The sequence below is a fragment of the Chiloscyllium punctatum genome, chromosome 22 (genome assembly GCF_047496795.1).
Source record: "Chiloscyllium punctatum isolate Juve2018m chromosome 22, sChiPun1.3, whole genome shotgun sequence".
NCBI classification, from domain to species: domain Eukaryota; kingdom Metazoa; phylum Chordata; class Chondrichthyes; order Orectolobiformes; family Hemiscylliidae; genus Chiloscyllium; species Chiloscyllium punctatum.
In genome coordinates this window covers 56621280-56643923 of record NC_092760.1, presented here as the reverse complement: position 1 = coordinate 56643923, position 22644 = coordinate 56621280, and the positions used below count along the sequence as shown (strand labels likewise).

The 22644-nt window shown below is 41.7% G+C and overlaps 1 protein-coding gene across 1 annotated transcript in view; it reads right to left on the bottom strand.

Annotated features, from left to right (window-relative positions):
* Positions 1 to 22644, bottom strand: part of LOC140493664 (ethanolamine kinase 1-like) — a 460360-nt gene that overhangs the window by 10662 nt on the left and 427054 nt on the right. The gene's annotated exons all lie outside the window — the stretch shown is intronic.

Below are 22644 nucleotides of genomic sequence, written 5' to 3'. Positions count from 1 at the left end.
CTGGTGAGTTTCAATTCAGTAAATAAATTTGGAAACAAATAACCAATCTTAGTAATGGTGACCATGAAACTATCATTGATTGTTGTAAAGAAAGCATCTGGTTTAATAATTGCATTTTAGATAAGGAAATTAGCCCCGCTTGTCTGCTCAACATGTAACACCAGGCCCATAGCATATGGTTCACTCTACTTCTCTGGCAAGCCATTCAGTTTGTGATAATCAGGAATGGACACCAATTGTAGCCTTGCTAGAGGTATCTTAGAATCATAGAATCAGTGAAGAAAGAGACCATTCAGCCCATTGAGTCTGCCCCAACCTTCCGAAAAGCATTCCAACCAGACCCACCCAACCCATTCCCATAATCCAGCATAGGGTTTTTAATCATGTCAAGCTCACCTAACCTGCACATCCCTGCACACTATGGGGCAATATTGACATAGCATGAAAGAATATTTTTATAAAGAGACTAAATTAACTTCACTCAGAAAATATCTGGATAAATCAAGGCGAGTTTGATGACAACAGTTTTTAATCATTCTCATTGAATCCTTTGGCAAAGATATATGGAATGAGCTGCCAGAGGAAGTGGTGGAGGCTGGTACAGTTGCAACATTTAAGAGGCATTTGGATAGGTATATGAAGGGTTTGGAGGGATATGGGCCGGGTGCTGGCAGGTGGGGCTCAATTGGGTTGGGATATCTGGTCAGCATGGACGGGCTGGACCGAAGAGTCTGTTTCCATGCTGTACATCTCTATGACTCTATGACTCTAAGTCAATCACATGGTGCAGCAGATGTCATATATACGTATGTTTAGAAAGAATTCAATCAAAATGCTGTGCAGTAGGTTTCTTAAGGATGAAAACATGCAAAATTAAGAAGAAAGAACCAGTTCTGGATACAAAATGGTATTACTGACAGGAAGCAAAAGGTTAATGGATGGATAGATGTTTTTAAGACTGAATGGTGGTTTGTTGCTTATTTTACTAATGCCATTATTTTCTTCAGATGTTATAAATGACCTAAACCATGGAATCAGAAACAGCATTATAAAGTTTCTAGATCATGTAAAACTTGGCAAAGTTTGAGGATGAGTATTTGAAAGAATTTAGGATAACATGAACAGGATGGAGAACTAGGCAAGAGGACAGAAAATGGGAACCCAGTGCACAGATATGTTAACTAAGGCACTATGGGAGAATAAATATGGGAAGAGAGTAAGTAGTAAGTGGTACAATGTGAGAAAATTAGATGAAGCAAGAGACCAAAGTCAACCAGGTTGATGAGGAATGTTGGAGAACATGCCAGGACCAGCACTAGATCAACATTCTCAGGCTACACACAGGACCAAATGCATTTTAAACAAGGAAGAAGCATGCAATAGGGCAGAGCAAAATGATTTCACAACCTATGAATCATATCAACTTTTCTGCTATGTGAAAGTTGTGAATGGTGGTGGATAGTTAAACAAATAAGGCAAGGACAATGCTCCGTGAACATCCTATCTTCAATAATGTCAGAACCCATTATATTAGTACAAAGGATAAGAGTCAATTATTTGCAACCATGTTTAGCCAAAATACAGAAATAACACAATTTCAATCTTCTCTTGAGTGAGAGACTTACAAAATTCTAACAAGACTGGACAGAGAAGATGCAGGGAGGATGCATCCGATGGTGGGTGCGTCCAGAACCAGGAGGCACAGTCCAAGGATTCATGGTGGACCATTTAGGATGGAGGTGAGAAGACATTCCTTCATCCAAAGAGTGGCAAGCTTGTTTAATTCATTACCATAGGAAGTAGTTGATGTCAAAACATTGAATGTATTCAAAAAGCGGCTAGATATATCACTTGTGATGAATGGGATTGAAGGTTATGGGAGAAAGGAGGATTAGGCTATTGAGTTGGATGATCAGCCATGATTGTGATGATTGGGGAGCAGGCTCGAAGGGCCTAATGGCCACTTCCTGCTCCTATCTTCTAAGTTTCTGCATTTCTATGTTTCACCATCACATCAGTCAATTTGATTGACTCCATGTGATATTAGCAAGCTGCTGAACATAATGGATACAGCAAAGGCTATGGGCACCAATATCTGGTTAAAGACATTTACGCCAAACAAGCAGTATCTTGAGCAAAGCTATTTAAGCACACCTACAAAACTTGCATCTCGTCAATAATTTGGAAATTTGTCCTGTCCACGAAAAGAACAAGTCCAATCTGTCCAATTTCATCCCCCAACAGCCTATCAAATATTCTGAAAATCTTCTGAAAAGTAATGTTGACAGTACTAACTTACAGTACTTATTTACTAATAACTTGGTCATTTGCACTTGGTTTTGGTTCTGCGACAACCCTCCAGATCCAGGCCTGTTACCCTTAGTCCAAACATGGATATACAGAACTGAATTTGACAGGGGCAATGAGAATCATTGCTTTTGACATGAGATTAAAATAGATTAGATTCCCTACAGTGTGGAAACAGGTCCTTTGGCCCAACCAGTCCACACCGACCCTCCGAAGAGTAACATACTCAGACCCATTTCCTTCTGACTAATGCACCTAGCACTATGGGCAATTTAGCATGGCCAATTCACCTAACCTGCACATCTTTGGACTGTGGGAGGAAACCAGAGCACCAGGAAGAAACCCACACAGACACAGGGAGAATGTACAAATTCCACACACACAGTCGCCCGAGGCTGGAATCGAACCTGGGACCCTGGCGCTGTGAGGCAGCAGTGCTAACCACTGAGCCACTGTGCCGACATGAAAGCAATATTCGGCCAAATGTGGCATCAAAGAATGTTTTGTAAAAATGGAGTCACTGAGAATCTGGGGGGAAATGTTTCACTAGTTGGAATCATATGGAGCACAAAGGAAGATGATTTTGCTTGATGGAAGCCCAGCATTTCAGTACCAGTATGTCACTGCAGGAGTTCCTCAAAGCAGTGTATTGGGCCCAGTCTTCTACAGTCACTTCACCAATCACACTCCCTCCATCATAAAGTCAGAAACAGGAAAATGGTAATGATTGCAAGTATATAGTTCCAATCACACCACTTCAGATCATGAAGCACATCATGTCAATATGCTACAAGGCCTGAATACCATTCAAACTTGGGCTGACAAGTGCTAAGCAACATTTGCACCACTAAGTTGCCAGGAAATGACCATCTCCAGAAGACAACCCTGCTCAGGCAAATGTGCCAGCTGCAGCCCCCTTCAGAGTACAGTGGGTCCTCAGGAGAACCAGTGTTTAAATCCCCAGACTCAACTTCCGAGGGATGAACAAGGCGTGGTGTCAATGCAGGCTTTATATTTCTCGGACTGCATGATGTAACTGTGCAGCTGCTACACTGGGACCTGAGGGTTACAGGTCTGAGAGATTACCCTTTCTTTGTTATTGTGAAGGTCATGGTTACTCTGAATTTCTACATGACTGATTCCTTTCAGGGAGTGACAAGTGACCTGTGTGGGATCTCTCAATTGTGCACCCACAAGTACATCAGCACCACGATGCCATCCTTGCAAGATCACACCAGTCTATTTCATTTCCCCATGTCATAGTCAGTGCTGCAGTTTGGGCAGGAGGATTCAAGCCATGGCTGGTTTCACCCAGGTGCAGGACATAACTCACACAAGGCTGCTGAAAGTGCAGTTCCACAGCTTCAACTGCTCTGTGTTGTCCTGAGTGACATTTGCTTCCAATGGATAGGAATGCAATGCAGAAGGCAATAGTGGACTATAAAACAGTTATTGGTCTTCATTACAGAATTTGGTATGCATTGTTGTGATGAATTACTGGCTCTATTTATTCTGTTTAAGCTTGTAGCTGATGGACTGTCTAATGAATCCTTTGTGATAGAAAGAAACAAATAGTGCACTGAAAACTGACAATGGAAGACATCTCTCAGAAGTGGCCTTCAATTAGATGGATGCGTATTCCTTCCAGATTTGGTTCCTTCTGGTGCTCCCCTGGCCCCCTCATCTCCCTTCTCTTCAATCTCTTCCTCTCATTCTTTTTGTGGCTTTTGAGCTGAAAACTCTGATGTATCTGTTGATGGCAATAACTGAGCTTCATTGATCATGTGCTTCACAAAATTTGGTAATCTGGAACCAGCCTTGTCCTCACATCCATCTTTCATCCCAGCACTGTTGCTACCCTCCCTGACCTTATCTCCATCTCCAATTCCTCTTCCAGTTCGAGAAGGTTTTGCAAAATCCCCATGAACAGACACTCCCTTTCTCTTAGATCTCTAAAACAACAGAGTAGCACAGCTTTCATTGTGTTTCGGTGATGTCCTCAGAGAACATCTGGAATAAATGTTCAAAATATATTGGGAAGGCTTGACAATGTCTCCCTGAAAGTCACTAGATGTGTATTTGAATTGCTCATACTGCAATCTGTCAGTCTCCAGCAGCAAGCAAAACATGAAAGTTGAGTTTATATTTAAGTAGCGCTGGAAACTTTTGTCAATGATTGTGTTTCTTCGGTTCAGTTTGTTACTGTTGATAGTGCCTGCCAGAAAAAGAACGGTGTACTGTCTCTTTAATGTTTGAAGCTGATTTAATTGGCCATTAGTTTTAACTCCTAAGTCTTTGGGATGGATGTTTCTCGTGTGCATTTCTGCAGCTTTATCAAGTTGGCATTGTACACTAAAGACAGTAAAACAACTCTGCAGCTCAAGACTTTGTGTTGGCTAACTTGGAGACTCTTTAGCACCTAAAGTTGTCATTGAAAATAGCTCCCTTTATGTCTTCTGAATCCATAAATTCTAGATAATATTTAATTTCTTGCAATGGCATCTGGTCTCCTTTACTTCAACATAATCAAAAAGGTGCACAGAAGGCCATTCCAGTGCATCAGTCATACGTGGAACATTGGTTTAATGTATGAATTGGCAAAGTCAATATGGACAACTCCTATTTTTTGATTATTTCTGATCTTTTCAACATAAATATTTCAGCTCCAATATCTTACATCGTTTTCACAGGCAAGTTCCAACTCCCTATATCTTGGAGAGTCTCCATCATTGGCCTCACATCTGAAGAAATGCTCGAGAACTCGCCAAAAGTTTAACAAATAAATTCTGTCCAGTAATTGCTTTTCGCTACTGGGCTAATCCTATGCCTCCAACAGATCACACTTATTTCCAGAATTTAAATTTAAATTGGATCCTTCTCTGATACTTCTCTACAAAATTGCAAATTTGACAAGACAGGGTTAGTTGAGGTTTTGAGAAAGACTTTGATAATCCTAATACTTACATTTCAAAATGAACTGTCAGAAGTATCCAAACTAAATTAATTATGTACATGTTGAACTAATCCTCTCTTTAATTTCTAATCCCAAAGTTCATAGTTTTCCACCAAAATAAGTATTCTGTGTTGTTTAGGATCCAATGAAACAATCTACACAAATTATTTAATACTATGTCACAATCACTAACTCATTATCAATCAAATTATTTCTTATGAATATTAAAGTAAATGACTGTCTTAAACCAAAAGAAAGCAGCATATTTTATTAATTGATCCACTTGAGTGGGTCAGTAATGGGGCTAAATGGCCAATATTCGAAACATAACTTTGGCTAAACAGTTTTGGCAAGCAAGGCCTGATGGAATGAAAAGAGGCCAAGATTACCACAGGTCAAAAGCAAAACAAGGACCAGCCCAGAGCAGCTTGCATTTTGAACAAGAGTGCTCAAAACTCATTAAGAAGTACTTAGCCAGAACAATAGGAGAGACCTTACAAAAAAAAAAGCCCAAAGACAGAAAAACAATTGGACAGACAAGGGATGGATGAAGGTCAGTCTGGGAACAATGAATAGCTGCTAATGGGTCTAAAATTAAGTTTAAATCATAGTTGTTTGTCTTGCACAGTCAGAGCACATGGATAAATGTGTTTTATAAGTAATAAATCAGTCAGAGTCTCATGGGATCAAAAGGTGGTACTGTGGCGAAGCGGTCAACAGTCTAAACAACTGATGTAAAATTGACTAAACTGTTTCTGCAAGCAAGGCCTGATGGAATGCAAAGGGGTCTATGTTACTAGAGATCCGGCATGGCTTGTATATTGAATAGCAGTGCTTGCACAACTCATTCAAAAATATTCAGCCAGACCAATAGGGAGAGACATAATGTTTGTGTATTCCCCAGTTTTGGACAGACCCCTTGGTACAATGGAGTTATCGTATCTAAGAAGGGAGATGGGTACACCGAGGATAAGCTAGCCTCACATTCCAAACAAAACAAAATGACTTACAATTTTAGTGAATTTTCAAAGAAAAATCTGTACTAGCGTCAACAGATGTCACTTACTAATATTTCCAAACATTTATCATTATGTTATAAAAAATTATTGGCAAATTAAAGTTTTCACAACATACAATTTTCTCATCAGGAGGTCTATGCTCACATTTTAAATGGCAGCACAAAGAGGTTATTAAAGGTCTAGCTGAGTTGTAAGATTATTGATATGAACCTATTTTGATTAAGGAATTAAGTACATGAGGGGATTTAAAACTTCAGAATAGGTTTTACTGAATGTCTTTATTGTAAAAGCTGGTTTAGATTTTCAAAGCAGTCTTATTCATTTCATCTCAATATGGCTCCTGAGGTCTGTGCATTGTGAATTTGGGATGAATCAGCAAAGAAACTGTAAAGGAAAAGGGTGGTGGCAATGGATATAGATGGAGATGAGTTGGCATGGGAGTTGGAGGGATGGGGATAAAGGATCTAAAATTTCAGGAAGCAACCGAGACAACATTCCAGGGAACCTCTAGAAAGCCATCCTTGACCCATAGCAACTCCTGTTATGTCTGATGGACAGCAGGCCCAATCACAACCCATAGCTGACTCCCATCCCAAACAGAGATGAGGCATTTCTCCATGCAGTAAGACAAGAATTTTCCAACTGTGTTCCTCTCATAGAGTCATAGACTCATAGAGATGTATAGCATGGAAACAGACCCGTCGGTCCAACCTGTCCATGCCGACCAGATATCCTAACCCAATCTAGTTCCACCTGCCAGCACCCGGCCCATATCCCTCCAAACCCTTCCTAATCATATACCCATCCAAATGCCTTTTAAATGTTGCAATTGTACCAGCCTCCACCACTTCCTCTGGCAGCTCATTCCATACACGAATCACCCTCTGTGTGAAAAGGTTGCCCCATAGGTCTCTTTTATATCTTTCCCCTCTCACCCCAAACCTATGCCCTCTAGTTCTGGACTCCCAACCCCAGGGAAAAGTCTTTGCCTATTTATCGTATCCATGCCCCTCATAATTTTGTAAACCTCTATAAAGTCACCCCTCAGCCTCTGACACTCCAGGGAAAACAGCCTCAGCCTGTTCAGCCTCTCCCTATGGCTCAAATCCTCCAACCCTTACAACATCCTTGCAAATCTTTTCTGAACCCTTTCAAGTTTCACAACATCTTTCCGATAGGAAGGAGACCAGAATTGCATGCAATATTCCAACAGTGGCCTAACCAATGTCCTCTACAGCCGCAACATGACCTTCCAACACATTGGGAGTGAAAACCTGGCCCATTAGCCCAGGTTTGCCTCTGATAAAGTGGGTTGGATTTGAAAAGGTTAGAATCAGACCCAATTGGTTTTCAGGTGGTACTGGATGTAAGGCGCTGATAACAATGTCAAGCCTCATTATAGATAAGCACAGGTTGCACTTTCAGCACACTATAAAATTATTTTGTCCCTTGCTGACTGTCTTCCTTCCAAGATGCCCCTTCATCTATAGCAGCAGACCTTTTAAACATGAAGCATATTTTTATATTTTTGGTTGGCATTTTTCCTTTTTTGGGTTAGATGCTTCTTCAGCTGCAATTGTCATGGTCTATTACATTTTGTTTCTGTTTAGGTATTATTTTTGCCTTGCATAACTTTAATTTCTAACTCTGTAATTTAAAGTCATCTGTCTTCCAGCTGCAAGTTTCAATGCAGAAAAGAGGGTTGGATATGAATTATTTTGGAGGTTCCTTTGCTGTTCCTAGACTTAAGGAATGAAGACCAGTTCATAACGAAATTAAAAAGACAGGAATGATATGCTACATTGATGTTACTTCTTCCAAAACCTGCTTTTATTAGATCAACAAAGCTATCTTCACATGCCAGAGAAGATTATATTCAGCAATTTCTTTTCACTAAGTGAGCTACCATTCAGCTCTGCCATTTCCTGAAGGGGAAAATATAGATAGGTTCTATTGCAAGGATTGGTCTCCCTTTGGTGTTATAGTTGAAGTGGGTTTTTCAATTATGGCTGTCAAATAACACGCAGACATGAAACTTAAAAATTGCAAAATAGCAAAGCAACTTTGCAGATGTGCGGTTGGTTCCAGTAAACAATATCACTAATGTTGTTAAATTTGAGAGGGTGCAGAATGGATTCACAAGGATGTTGATGTGACTGAGGGTTTTGAGGTATAGGGCGAGGCTAAATAGGCTGGGAATTTTTCCCTGGAGCGTTGGAGGCTGGGGGTGACTTTATAGAGGTTTATACAATCATGAGGGACATGGATAGGATAAATAGCTAAGGTCTTTTTCCAGGGTGGGGGAGTCCAAAACTAGAGCAAATAGGTTTAAAGTGAGAAATTAAAGATTTAAAAATGACCTAGGGATAATGTTTTCATGCAGAAGGTCACACAGGCTGCCAGAGGAATTGGTGCAGGCTGATACAATTACAACATTTAAAAGGCATCTGGATGCGTATATGAATAGCAAGTGTTTAGAGGGATAGGGGCCAAATGGTGGCAAATGAAACTAGGTTATATTTGGATGTTTGGTTGGCATGAACAAATTGGACCAAAGGGTCTGTTTCTATGCTGTATGACTCGATGACAGGAATTGATGTTGTCTGGGTCATGATTGTGATGAAGATTTCTTCCATTTCTTAATTAGATTACCTGATAGTACTCATCCTATGTCATTGTTGTAATGGCCTAAATTGTCCTTTGTTAATAATATCAATCCTGTGTAAGCAAGGTGTGATTACAAAATAGCACATGAATCATTTTAAACTGTATAGTCTGCAGGGTGAGATTGTCTTCCCACCAGTGCAAAGTAAAGGCTACTTAGCATCTTAACAAAAAGACCTTGGGTTGATTGTTGGTTTCAAATAGTCAACAACACAATCATTATTGCATTTAACTTTTATACCATGAATATTTCTAAACTGCCACGAGTTATGCATGCAACTTGGTTGAATATCTAAAGGTGAATTTGGAAAGCACCAGAAGCATTGTTTGTAAGTGATGGTGGAAAAATTACTTTTCAAGTGGAAAGAAGGATTCCATTCTGTTGCCATCTCAGACAAGACCACCAAATTTATCTTACAACTTTGTCAGAGCCACCTTTTGGAGGCAGTTTTTTTAAAGTACTTTTGACTCCTCACTGAGTCCCATGTACAGAACCTGTGTTGTTGAGCTGTCTTCTCAGTGGTACAATTAACTGCAACATTCATAACAATGGAGTCAGCTTCTGTTCCTGTCTGTATATTCCCAATTCCTTCGTCTCCACCACATCTGCTCCCAGGAGGACCAGTTCCAAAACCGTACCACCCAGATGGCCTCCTTCTTCAAGGACCGCAATTTCCCCCCAGACGTAGTCGACGATGCCCTCCACCGCATCTCTTCCACTTCCCGCTCCTCCGCCCTTGAGCCCCGCCCCTCCAACAGCCACCAGGACAGAACCCCACTGGTCTTCACCTACCACCCCACCAACTTCCATGTCCAGCGTATCATCCGCCGTCATTTCCACCACCTCCAAACGGACCCCACCACCAGGGATATATTTCCCTCCCCTCCCCTATCAGCGTTCCGAAAAGACCACTCCCTCCGTGACTCCCTCGTTAGGTCCACACCCCCCACCAACCCAACCTCCACTCCCAGCACCTTCCCCTGCAACCGCAAGAAATGCAAAACTTGTGCCCATACCTCCCCCCTTACTTCCCTCCAAGGCCCCAAGGGACAGTTCCATATCCGCCACAAATTCACCTGCACCTCCACACACATCATCTATTGCATCCGCTGCACCCGATGTGACCTCCTCTATATTGGGGAGACAGGCCGCCTACTTGCGGAACGTTTCAGAGAACACCTCTGGGACACCCGGACCAACCAACCCAACCACCCCGTAGCCCAACACTTCAACTCCCCCTCCCACTTCACCAAGGACATGCAGGTCCTTGGACTCCTCCATCGCCAGACCATGGCAACACGATGGTTGGAGGAAGAGCGCCTCATCTTCCGCCTAGGAACCCTCCAACCACAAGGGATGAACTCAGATTTCTCCAGTTTCCACATTTCCCCTCCCCCCACCTTGTCTCAGTCAAATCCCTCGAACTCAGCACCGCCTTCCTAACCTGCAATCTTCTTCCTGACCTCTTCGCCCCCACCCCACTCCGGCCTATCACCCTCACCTTGACCTCCCTCCACCTATCGCATTCCCAACGCCCCTCCCCCAAGTCCCTCCTCCCTACCTTTTATCTTAGCCTGCTGGATACACTTTCCTCATTCCTGAAGAAGGGGTTATGCCCGAAATGTCGATTCTCTTGTTCCTTGGATGCTGCCTGACCTGCTGCGTTTTTCCAGCAACACATTTTCAGCTATCACTTTCATCCCCTCCCCCACTCACCTATTGAACTCTAAGCTACTTTCTCCCCACCCCCACCCTCCTCTAGCTTATCTCTCCACGCTACAGGCTCTCTGCCTTTATTCCTGATGAAGGGCTTTTGCCCGAAACGTCGATTTCGAAGCTCCTTGGATGCTGCCTGAACTGCTGCGCTCTTCTAGCACCACTAATCCAGAATCTGGTTTCCAGCATCTGCAGTCATTGTTTTTACCTCTTTGCTCTTTTTTACTGGCACATTGAGTTTCCTTTGATTTTACTTCATATAGCCTAAGCAAAGGTTGAAAGTATTTTGAATCTATTTGAATCTTAATAATAACTTGAATACATGCATATTCTATTGAAGTGGCCACAAATCTTTAATTTTGAGCTGTGAGACATGTTCTGCACTTGAATTGTTAGACAAAGTACTGGCATAAGGCCAAAGTGAGGCTAATTATTAAATTGACCTGAGCTGGCGAGTTTTTGTACAGTCAGCAAGAACATCTATGGACTAGCATGGCCTTGGCACTGAGTTATGCCCAGCACACATTTTGCAGGATGTACTAAATATGAAGTTAAGTGATCAAGGGAATTCCTGTGTGTTTATGCTAGCTATAATATCTCCTTTCAAGGAAGGGCTATTCTCTGAATCTGCTTACTGCAGTATACTCAGGTTACATTTTATATCCTATCTATAATATTTTTACGTCAGGTCTCAGATATCTCCTGCCTACATTGAATAGCTCAAATTTCTCACGTTATTCCTCTTAACGTGACCCCTTACAGGAAAACTATAGCAGGTCAGACAGCATCCAAGGAGCAAGTGAATCGACGTTTTGGGCATAAGCCGTTCGTCATCATTTCCTGGTGAAGGGCTTAAGCCCAAAACGTTGATTCTCCTGCTCCTTGGATGTTGCATGTCCTGCTGTGCTTTTCCAGCACCACACTCTCGACTCTGATCTCCAGCATCTGTAGCCCTCATGGTCTCCCTTACAGGAAAGGTCAATCTTATGCTTCACCTCTGCATTGTCTCCAGTGCTTGAATATTTCTCGATGATGATCAGGGTTGGCCACAGGTGCAACCAAACAAGAACACCATAAAACTTGGTTAATACATCTCTGGTTATATTGTACTGCTTGGACTACTTAATTCAAAACATTATTGCAAGCTGTTGCTCTTTATTAATTTAACATGTAAATCTTAAGTCTAATAGATCTCTCTCAAATTCATCCTCAGCTATTTTAAAACTCATTCATGGAATATTTGTTTATGAATGTTTTTCCCCTGTGTTCCACATGTGGACAATTTATGGTAAATTTAATTTGTCATTGTTTTGTCCAATATATATTTTGGTTTGTTCAATTCATTTTTGCCATTTTTGAGATGCTACCTTTGATCTTCTCCAAATTCTCTCCAATCTGAATAAGTACCACCTATGCTGTGCAGTTCATACATTTCAATATTTCCTCTGCTTAGCACTTCAATCATATTCATTACAAAATTATTAAATTTATTTGTGTTGTTTTTGTTGAAAGAGCAGTACTAGTTCCAATAAAATGAAACTTACTGAATGTTCAGGCTGTCAGTGTAACTGAAGATGGACAAATATTGTAGTTCAACTAAATGTAAAGTAATGCTACACAATGAACACCTCATAGTATGTATTTCAATGAATAATAGGAGATATTTCATTTATCTTAGCTTTGAAAACAAGTTAAATGTGTAGTTGGGTTTTGAAAAGGATTTGGTAGTCTGCAACATTGGAGAAGTTTACTCTTTGCCTGAAAACAAAATGCAAATTGAACCTGACAGCTTGATTCTTGGCTCCACCGAAAGTCTTGGTAGCAACTCACGATTTAATTTGTTTTAACAGTTATTGGATTTGCATAAACGTTCTCTGCTTTTTAATACACCAGTTAACCTGTTTACATTGTGTATTAAAGACTGTTTAGAAGGCTGTAGAATTCTATGCATTTGTATTAACTAGAGTGCTACTGCAGAATATAAAACATTTTGAAGTCAAGTCATAAAAGGTGGAATTATTGGTTCTGAACGAGATTTGGTTAAGACATTTGAAAGTATCTTAAAAATCTGTAACATTTGCTTGGCTAATATTCAGAGAAGGCTTAACAGGCTTATCCCATAGGAGTGTGGAATAGTTGTTTCACAGTCTAATTAGTCAGCCAAACTACACCAATCAACCACACCGCCCCGTGGCCCAACATTTCAACTCCCCCTTCAACTCTGCTGAGGACATGGAGGTCCTGGGCCTCTTTCACCGCCGCTCCCTAACCACCTGACGCCTGGAGGAAGAACGCCTCATCTTCCGCCTCGGAACACTTCAACCCCAGGACATCAATGTGGACTTCAACAGTTTCCTCATTTCCCCTTCCCCCACCTCACCCTAGTTCCAAACTTCCAGCTCAGCACTGTCCCCATGACTTGTCCAGACTTGTCCTATCTGCCTATCTCCTTTTCCACCTATCCACTCCACCCTCTCCTCCCTGACCTATCACCTTCATCCCCTCCCCCACTTACCCATTGTACTCTATGCTACTTTCTCCCCACCCCCACCCTCCTCTAGCTTATCTCTCCACGCTTCAGGCTCTCTGCCTTTATTCCTGATGAAGGGCTTTTGCCCGAAACGTCAATTTCGCTGCTCTTTGGATGCTGCCTGAACTGCTGTGCTCTTCCAGCACTACTAATCCAGAATCTGGTTTCCAGCATCTGCACTCATTGTTTTTACCTTGCTTAGTCAAATGGTCCACTTAGCTTGTGTACTTGTATGAACAAAGATTGGAGAACTGCCCAGTTGGTCATACAAGTTTTCCACACATCTCAGGGACGCTGACTGCCAGATCACGTGAAATAGCTGTATAAACATCATGGAGAAAAGTTGGAGATGGCTTCAAGTTATTCAGTATGAATCTGGATTGTTATCAATTCAAATGTATCTTGGACACATTTATATACTCATTAGAGATGAGGACATCAGTGTTGGGAAATAGGACACAATGGGTGAAGACTATGTATCATGACCATTAAACCATACAAAACCATCACCTTATGTAACAGAGATAACTTGCTAGTCTTCAGGTAGTGGACACACAAAAATTGGATCAGTCATTGGTGATAATCTATAGTTAACATTTCTGTTTTAGCTTAGACAGAGGAAGGTCATACCACTTTCAGTTGCTGCCGTGTCTGAGTATATATGAATGCCACCTCTACCTACTGGTTTGTCCTAATTTAGTCATGCAAAAACATGTATATTCATCTCATGACCATCTCAAATCATTAGCACTTGAATCTTGAATCATTAGCATAGTGAGTGACACTGACCCACCTTTCAATTACATCATTGCAGGCTCTTATATCGAAGCAGAAAGCCTCAACTTTGATCTTTGGTATCTCTGTACATCTCTATGACTCTCTGACTCTAGTGGTCCCTCTATGACTCTCTGACTCTATGCTAAATTGTCTTATCTACATTAATTGATGATGACGGTATTCCAATTGACATTGGCGTGCTAAGCAAAGGAGGGGAAGAATTATCCAGAACATCTTTTAATCATTAATTCATGCATCTCCTGGGCAAAGTTTTCTAGATGAAAGTTGGGTGAGATCAGGATCAATGATTTGCAATGGTGATCAAATAGATTACTGAAGTGAGAAGGTTAGGCTCTATAACTGCTGTCTTTTGGGTACTGCGAGTGCTCAAATGATACTCTCAATGTGCTTGCACACTGCTCAGGCAAATCTCCATGTTGTCATATTAATGAAGGTGTAGGTGCACATTTATTACATTTTCCCCAGAAGTATGCAGAGCAGCAGATTAAGGCATCAATCAGTATACAACATTAATTTGACTGTAGGTGGGGAACAATGCAGGCCAGACTCTGGTATCCTGATAGTAGTAAATATGCCTTAATTCGCCAATAGTATATTGAGCCAATTGTACATATAGAACTATAGCAAAACAAAGGTTGGCTACAAGGTCTATCTACTGACAATGATTATGGTGTATAACTTTCACACTGAACAACATGCATACAATGAAAATATATATGCAATGCAATAGCGTGGCCACTGGATGAAACAATATTTGTCCTGCCCGAACAATTCTGATGAAGCTGTGCAGATCAGTCTTCAAGAGGTGAAGGAACAGGCCATGATAGAAGCGACACTGAGAACGGCTGACAACTGAGCTCTACAACAAATGGGTCAGATCAAATAAATATAAAACAAAGAGCTGCGATGTTGGAAATCTGTAACAAAAACAAAAAGTGCTGGAGAAATTCAGCAGGTCTGGCAGCATCTGCAGGGAGAGAAACAGTTAAAAATAAAAAGTACAGGGTCAGTGAGCTCAAAGCATTATCTTGGCAGGCCTTGAGAGTTTTCCATACTTTCTGTAGAGGTCAGCTGTTGGTCAGCAGTCCTGCCACAGTCAGCTGTCAATGCTGACAGACCACTACAGTCAGAGAGTCATAGAGATGAACAGCACGGAAACAGTGGTTAGCACTGCTGCCTCACAGCGCCAGAGACCCGGGTTCAATTCCCGCCTCAGGCGACTCTCTGTGTGGAGTTTGCACATTCTCCCCGTGTCTGCGTGGGTTTCCTCCGGGTGCTCCGGTTTCCTCCCACAGTCCAAAGATGTGCAGGTCAGGTGAATTGGCCATGCTAAATTGCCCGTAGTGTTAGGTAAGGGGTAGATGTAGGGGTATGGGTGGGTTGCGCTTCGGCGGGGCGGTGTGGACTTGTTGGGCCAAAGGGCCTGTTTCCACACTGTAAGTAATCTAATCTAAAAAAAAACCCGACTTGTCCATGCCAACCAGATATCCCAACCCAATCTAGTCCCATTTGCCAGCACCTGGCCCATATCCCTCCAAACCCTTCCTATTCATTTACCCATTCAGATGCCTTTTAAATTTTGCGATTATACTAGCCTCCATCACTTCCTCTGGCAACTCATTCCATACATGTACCACCCTCTGCATGAAAATGTTGCCCCTTAAGTCTCTTTTATATCTTTCCCCTCTCACCCTAAACCTATGCCCTCTTGTCCTGGACTCCCCCATCCTAGGGAAAAGACCTTGTCTATTTACCCTACCCATGCTCCTCATGATTTTATAAACCTCTATGAGGTCACCCCATGGTCTTCGATGCTCCAGGGAAAACAGCCCCAGCCTATTAAGCCTCTCCCTATAGCTCCAGTCCTCCAATCCTGACAATAGCCTTGTATATCTTTTCTGAACCCGTTCAACTTTCACAATAAAACGACTGAAATGAGGGGAAGGCTCTGTGAAATTCCTGAATGTTTGTGGAGCCCAAAATGACAATACAAAAGATAAGGATGAAGTGCCAAGTACTGAGTGGATGATCCAAATCAGCTTTCTCCTGAAGTCCCCAAAGAGAATTTGCACTTTGACCAACTTGATTCATGTGATACCTCCATATGATATCAAGAAATAAATAGTGAACATACCGACTATAGCAAAGACAATGAGCCTAACAACATCCAGACTAAAGTGTTGAAAACTGGAGTTCCTGTATTCAGCAGTACCTCTTGCCAATCTGACCCCTTACAGCTACAACACTGACAGAATGAAAAATTGCCCAAATATGTCCTTTTGGCTAATTGCCATTTCTTCAGGCAACACATAACCATACTCAAAAAGGTGGAAAATCTACTTAACAGAGCTATCAAGCACCGTTTGTCAGCAACCTGCTAGGTTTGGGTTCTGACATGATCATTTAATCCCAGTCTTTGCTCAAACACGCAAAAACCAGCTGAATTCCAGAAATGAAGTGACAGTGACCATTCTTATCCAGGCAGCATTTGAAGACAATAGAAACTGGCAGAAAATGACCACTCTGAGTTTTTCCGAGCTAAGGATTGTGGCTGTGCTTGTTAAATCAATTTCAACAGGCATTCCTAAGGACGATGCCCTAGGCCAATCATCCTTTCATTCATTTATCAATGTTTCTGGATGATTTCACAGCAAGTTTTTTTTAAACAACTCCTCAGATATATAAAGCAGTTTGTGCTCAAATGCAACAAATCCTGGAAAATATTCAAGTTTGGTTTGATAAATGGTATCATTGCGACTACACAAGTAACAGGCAAATATGATCTGTAACAAAGAAGCATCTAAGCATCTCCCATGGCGTTCATCAATATTATTGTTACCAAATGCGACATTATCAGTGTTTGGGGTCCACTACTAAAAGAAATGGAATGCAATCAGACATGTAAATATTGTGATGACAAGAGCAAGTCAGAGACTGAGTATTCTGTAAAGGCTTTTCACCACCAACAAGGCATGAGTCAGGATTCTGATAGAATGCTCTCTACTTGCCTAATGAGTGCAAATCCAACAACACCCATCTAAGTCAAAACAGCCATTTCAGTCAATGCTTACCTCCTGTCATGATTTGGAGATGCTGGTGTTGGACTAGGGTGTACAAAGTTAAAAATCACAGAATACCAGGTTACGATTAGATTACTTACAGTGTGGAAACAGGCCCTTGGGCCCAACAAGTCCACACTGACCTGCCGAAGCGCAACCCACACAGACCCATTTCCCTACACCTAACACTATGGGCAATTTAGCAATGGCCAATTCACCTAACCTGCACATTTTTGGATTGTGGGAGGAAACCGGAGCACCCGGAGGAAACCCACGCAGACACGGGGAGAATGTGCAAACTCCACACAGAGAGTCTCCTGAGGCGGGAATTGAACCCGGGTCTCTGGTGCTGTGAGGCAGCAGTGCTAACCACTGTGCCACCGTGCCGCCCATGTTATAGTTCAACAGGTTTAATTGGAAGCACTAGCTTTCGGAGCGCTGCTCCTTCATCAGGTGGTTGTAGAGTCCACAATCGTAAGACAAGAATTTACTATAGAATTTGCTATAAATTCTGTTTCTTACAATTATGGACCCCACAACCACCTGATGAAGGAACAGTGCTCCAAAAGCTAGTGCTTCCAATTAAACCTGCTGGACAATAACCTGGTGTTGTGTGATTTTTAACTTACCTACTGTGTGAAACATTCAATCCTTTTCAGATTGGTGCAATATGTCTACAAGATGCACACTGTAATTCATCAAAGCCTCTTTAACTAAGAACTCCCAATTTCGTACCTCTTCTACGGAGAAGGACAAATATAAGAAGTGCAAAGAAACACTACAATCTTTCAGGGCCCTTCCGGGTCACTCGCCACCCTGACAGAGAAAATGTACTACCTTTCCTTTACTGTTACGGAGTCAGTATGATACAGTTCACTCCTTAACAGCATACTTGGACAATCTGCACTACGTAAACCAGATTTTCAGCATGGTGCCTTACCAAAACCATTTCAATGGAAATTAGGGATTGGCAATAAATACTGGTCTTTTTAGTGATCCCTGCATTCCACAAGCAAATAAAGAATATAATAAGGAGGAAAAACAAGTGCAGAAGGAGTGTGTGGTTGTAGATAATGATAACATTGGGCCTATTGTATCCTAGACTTTATTAATAAGAGAATAGAAGAAGTCATGTAAAGGATGATAGGTTGGCTTCAACTGGAGCAGTGCAGCTAGTTCTGAGTGCTGCTGAGGACTCAGAAAAGATTACAAGAATTGTTGGAGATGGGATGAAGATGAGAAACATCAGTTATGAAGATCGACGGGAAAATTAGGATTGTTGTCCTTGAAGAGAAGCATGAGAGGAGATGTGATAGTGATATATAAAATCATGAGATTATGAGCAGAATATAAAGGGAAAAGCTGTTTGCATTCATTAAGGGATCGAGAATGAGATTTAATGTAATTGACAAATGAAACATAAATGATATAAGAAAAAACACATGCAGTGAGTGGTTCAGGTCTGGAATACATCACCTGAGGGTATGACAGAGGCAGGTTCAATTGGGCACCTCAGAATGAATGATTTGATAAGCAGCAATGTGAAGATTTATGGGGCAAAGACAGACACTAAGTGAATTGCTCATTCTGAAAGCCAGAGCACCCCCTGGGCTAAATGGCATTCCTCTGCATTGTAATAATACTGCAAGTCTGTGAAGGATGTGATCCAGAGGAAACAACCTGGATGTCCATTTCTGAGGTACTCATTTGAGAATTATATCGTTGACAGAAATACATTCAGCCAGAGACCATGGATAGCCTCCAACCTCTGTGAAACCCTGTGTCAAATTGAACTACTTAGCACTCTTTGATATAGTCCCCATACTTTATGGCAGACTTCACCATGCATTTTGCTTCAACATTTCCAATGGGCCGCTGCATTAGATGGCTCAGCAGAACCTGCAGTTGAATCCATTGATAATCCTGCCCTCTGCCAAGCACCGTGCCTATCTTTATTTTTCTAGCACACTCATGCTCAGTCTCTCACCTTGTGCCAATCCCATCCCTAATTCATACTCTAGTAATTTGAGTTAGTGGCTCCAAGTACCAAATCCAGCAGCAGTGTTGTATTTTGATTGTCAGTATTCTCAATGTTCCTGCACAGTTTTGCTTTCAATGTGCATCCTAAGTACCCGAGGGGAGAAAGACACTACTGTAAGGTTACAACAGACCACTTATGTCTACAGCCTGTAAATCGAAAACAATAAGGTGGTGGTGGAATACGATAAAGAATAGCAATGAGAATATTGTCATCATTGATGTCTGCATTGCTGAGCGCAACAGTATCAGCAATGGTTGGTCCAATAATGGCCAGTGTTGTGGAAGTTAGCAATTGCAAACATGCATGTCCTCCACTGTTTAAGTCCTGCTGCCCTCAGTTGTGAATCACCTTGTCCTTCAAGAGAGAGGGTTGGGTGTAGGTGAGTATGAGGCAACGTTTGGTTCATCTGACTGTTGTAGTTGAATAACTGGCAGTGCTTTCAAGATGTGACACTGCACGAGAGTGTCAAGAGAGAGTTGAGAAAAGCAAGGGGTGGGGGGGCGGAGGAGGACTTAAGCAGTCTTTAGCAGCTAGAATAAATGAGAACCCTAAAGATTTCTATAGGTATGTGAGGAATAAAATGATAACTAGGGTAGGAATAGGTCCAGTCAAAGGCAGAAGTGTGAAGTTGTGTGTGCACCCTGTGGAGATCAGAGAGGTACTAAATGAATATTTCTCATTGTTTTCACTCAAGAAAAGTGGAATATTGTAAGGAGAAGACTGAGATACGGGCTATAAGACTTGAAAGGATTGAGGTTAGTAAGGAGGAGGTGTTCTCAAGTCTAGAATATGTGAAAGGAGATAAGTCCTCTGGGCTGGATGGAATTTATCTGAGGATTCTCTGGCAAGCTAGGGAGGAGATGCCAGAGCCTTTGGCCTTGATTTTTGAGTCATCATTGTCTACAGGTTTAGTATCAGAAGACCGGAGGATTGCAAATGTTGTGCCCTTGTTCAAGAAGGGCAGCAGAGATGACCCAGATTAAGTATAGACCAGTGAGACTTACGTCTGTTTTAGGAAAAGTTTTGTAAAGGATTATGAGAGATAGGATTTATAATCATCTAGCAACCAACAATTTGATTGGAGATAGTCAACATTGTTTCGTCAAGGGCAGATTGTGTCTCACAAATCTCATTGAGTTTTTTGAAAAGGTGACCAAGCACGTGGATAAGGGTAGAGCAGTTGATGTGATGTACCTGGACTTCAGTAAAGCCTCTCTGATAAGGTTCCACATGGTAGGCTATTGGAGAAAATGCAGAAGCATGGGATTGAGGGTGATTTAGTAGTTTGGATTAGAAACTGGCTTTCCATAAGAAGGTAGCGAGTGGTAGTTAATGGAAAATATTCAGTATGGAGTCCAGTTACTCGTGGTGTGCCACAAGGATCTGTTTTGGGATCACTGCTGTTTGTCATTTTTATAAATGACTTGAGCACAGGCTGAGGTGGATGAGTTGGTAAGTTTGCAGATGACACTAAAGTCGGTGGAGTGGTGGACAGTGTGAAAGAACATTGTAGGTTGCTGGCAGATTTGGATAAACTGCAGAATTGGGCTGAGAGGTGGCAAATGGAGTTCAAAGCAGATTATTGTGAGGTGATTCACTTTGGGAAGAATAACAGGAAGGCAGAATACTGGGTCAATGGAAAGATTCTTAGTAGTGTGGATGTGCAGAAGGAGCTTGGTGTTCATGTACATAGATCCCGGAAAGTTGCCACCCAGGTTGATAGTGCTGTTAAGAAGGCATATGGTGTTTTAGGTTTATTGGTAGAGGGATTGAGTTCTGGAGCTGTGATGCCATGCTGTAACTGTACAAAATGTTAGCGCGGCCTCACTTGGAATATTGTGATGCAATTCTGATCACCCCATTACAGGAAGGATGTGGAAGCATTGGAAAAGGTATAGGATTTACCAGGATGTTGCCTGGTCTGGGGTGAAGGTCCAAGGCTGAGAGACTTGGATCTATACTCATTAGAGAGACAAAAGGTTAGGAGGGGATTTGATAGGGACATACAAGATGATCAGAGGTAGGGTGGACAGTGAGAGTCTTTTTCCGAGGATGATGATGTCAGTTTGCATGAGGGGGCGTAGCTGCAAATGGAGGGGTGATAGATTTAAGTCAGATGTCAGAGGCAGGTTCTTTACTCAGAAAGTGGTAAGGGCATAGAGTGCCTTGCCTGCCAATGTAGCTAACTCAGCCACATTAGGGGCATTTAAACAGTCCTTGGATAAGCATATGATTGATGATAGCATAATGTAAGGGGATGGGCTTAGATTAGTTCACAGGTTGGTGCCACATCGAGGGCCGAAGGGCCTGTTCTGCCCTGTACTGTTCTATGTTCTATGTTCTCTGAGTGTGAAGGGAAGCATTTGAAAGATAGCAAAGAAAAACAGAGAACACTAGAGAAACTCCACACATCTGGCAGCATCTGTGGAAAAAGAAACAGAGTACATGTTTCAAATCCAGCATTACGTCTTCAAAAATAAGTTGCTTTCAAAGGATGCTATACTGTTGTTTTATACTTCGTTCTACCAGGTTTAGTGATGTTGGGTGAGCTTCTGAAGAAGAGTCATTTAAGAGTCAAAATTTTAACTCTGTTTCATTCTCCACAGATACCTGCTGAGTTTATCTGGCATTCTGTCTATTTGTTTTAGATTTCCAGAATTTGTAGTGTTTTGATTTTACTTGAATGATAGGCATGAGTCTCAACTATAACTTGACTCTGAAGTTTCCTTTTCAGCACCAGACACCAGTCCTCTGTGTGAAGTGGTTCTGATCTCAGTTTAGTTGAAGCCATGAGATTGCACTCGTCAATTGAGCAAGGTAGCAGAGTGATTGAATGCTAACATCGAAGAAACATGTTACAACTTTATCCAGGCAGCAACAATATTTGGACTATTCAAAATTGCTAACTGCATAAATCTAATGATTAAGGTGGGATTAAGTAAAACCATAATGATGAAAGTTAATTCCAAGCAAAGCTAAAACAACAATGAAAATACTTCAAGCAAACAGAAGGGCACACCCAAAATTCTGTTTAAATTTTCTTTCTGCTGCCATGATCGTCATTAAAATTAATCTGGAATAAGATTTTTTTTACTAAGGATAGTAATTAGCTCAAAACAATTCTTTTGCTCAGGTTGCCATGCAGACCAGTTTTAGTTCCAAGTCGAAGCTGCTGTCAGCTGAGATATAGCTACAGAACTGTTCCATTTAACTGTGGGACAACTGGCCTGGCTTCTTGTAATTGATTTTACCCATGGAAACCATTAAAATTGAGATGATCATTACTGAGTTGGGCTGGTCACGTAGTCAGAATGTTTGAATTCCTTTGCTAGCCAAAGGAAATCTGCTATGCAGGGCTCAAGTTATACTCTATTCATGGAAGTCAAAGCAAGTGGTACAAGGGTCTTTTAAAGGCTTCATTTAGGAGTTTTGTAGTACTTTTAAATCCAGGAAATAGCTAACCCAGGATCACGGCACCTGGCACAACCAAATGAAAAATAGTGCGATGTCCTTTGAAAGCAAGCATTACCAGAGGCAGAGAAAAAATGCAAGAAGA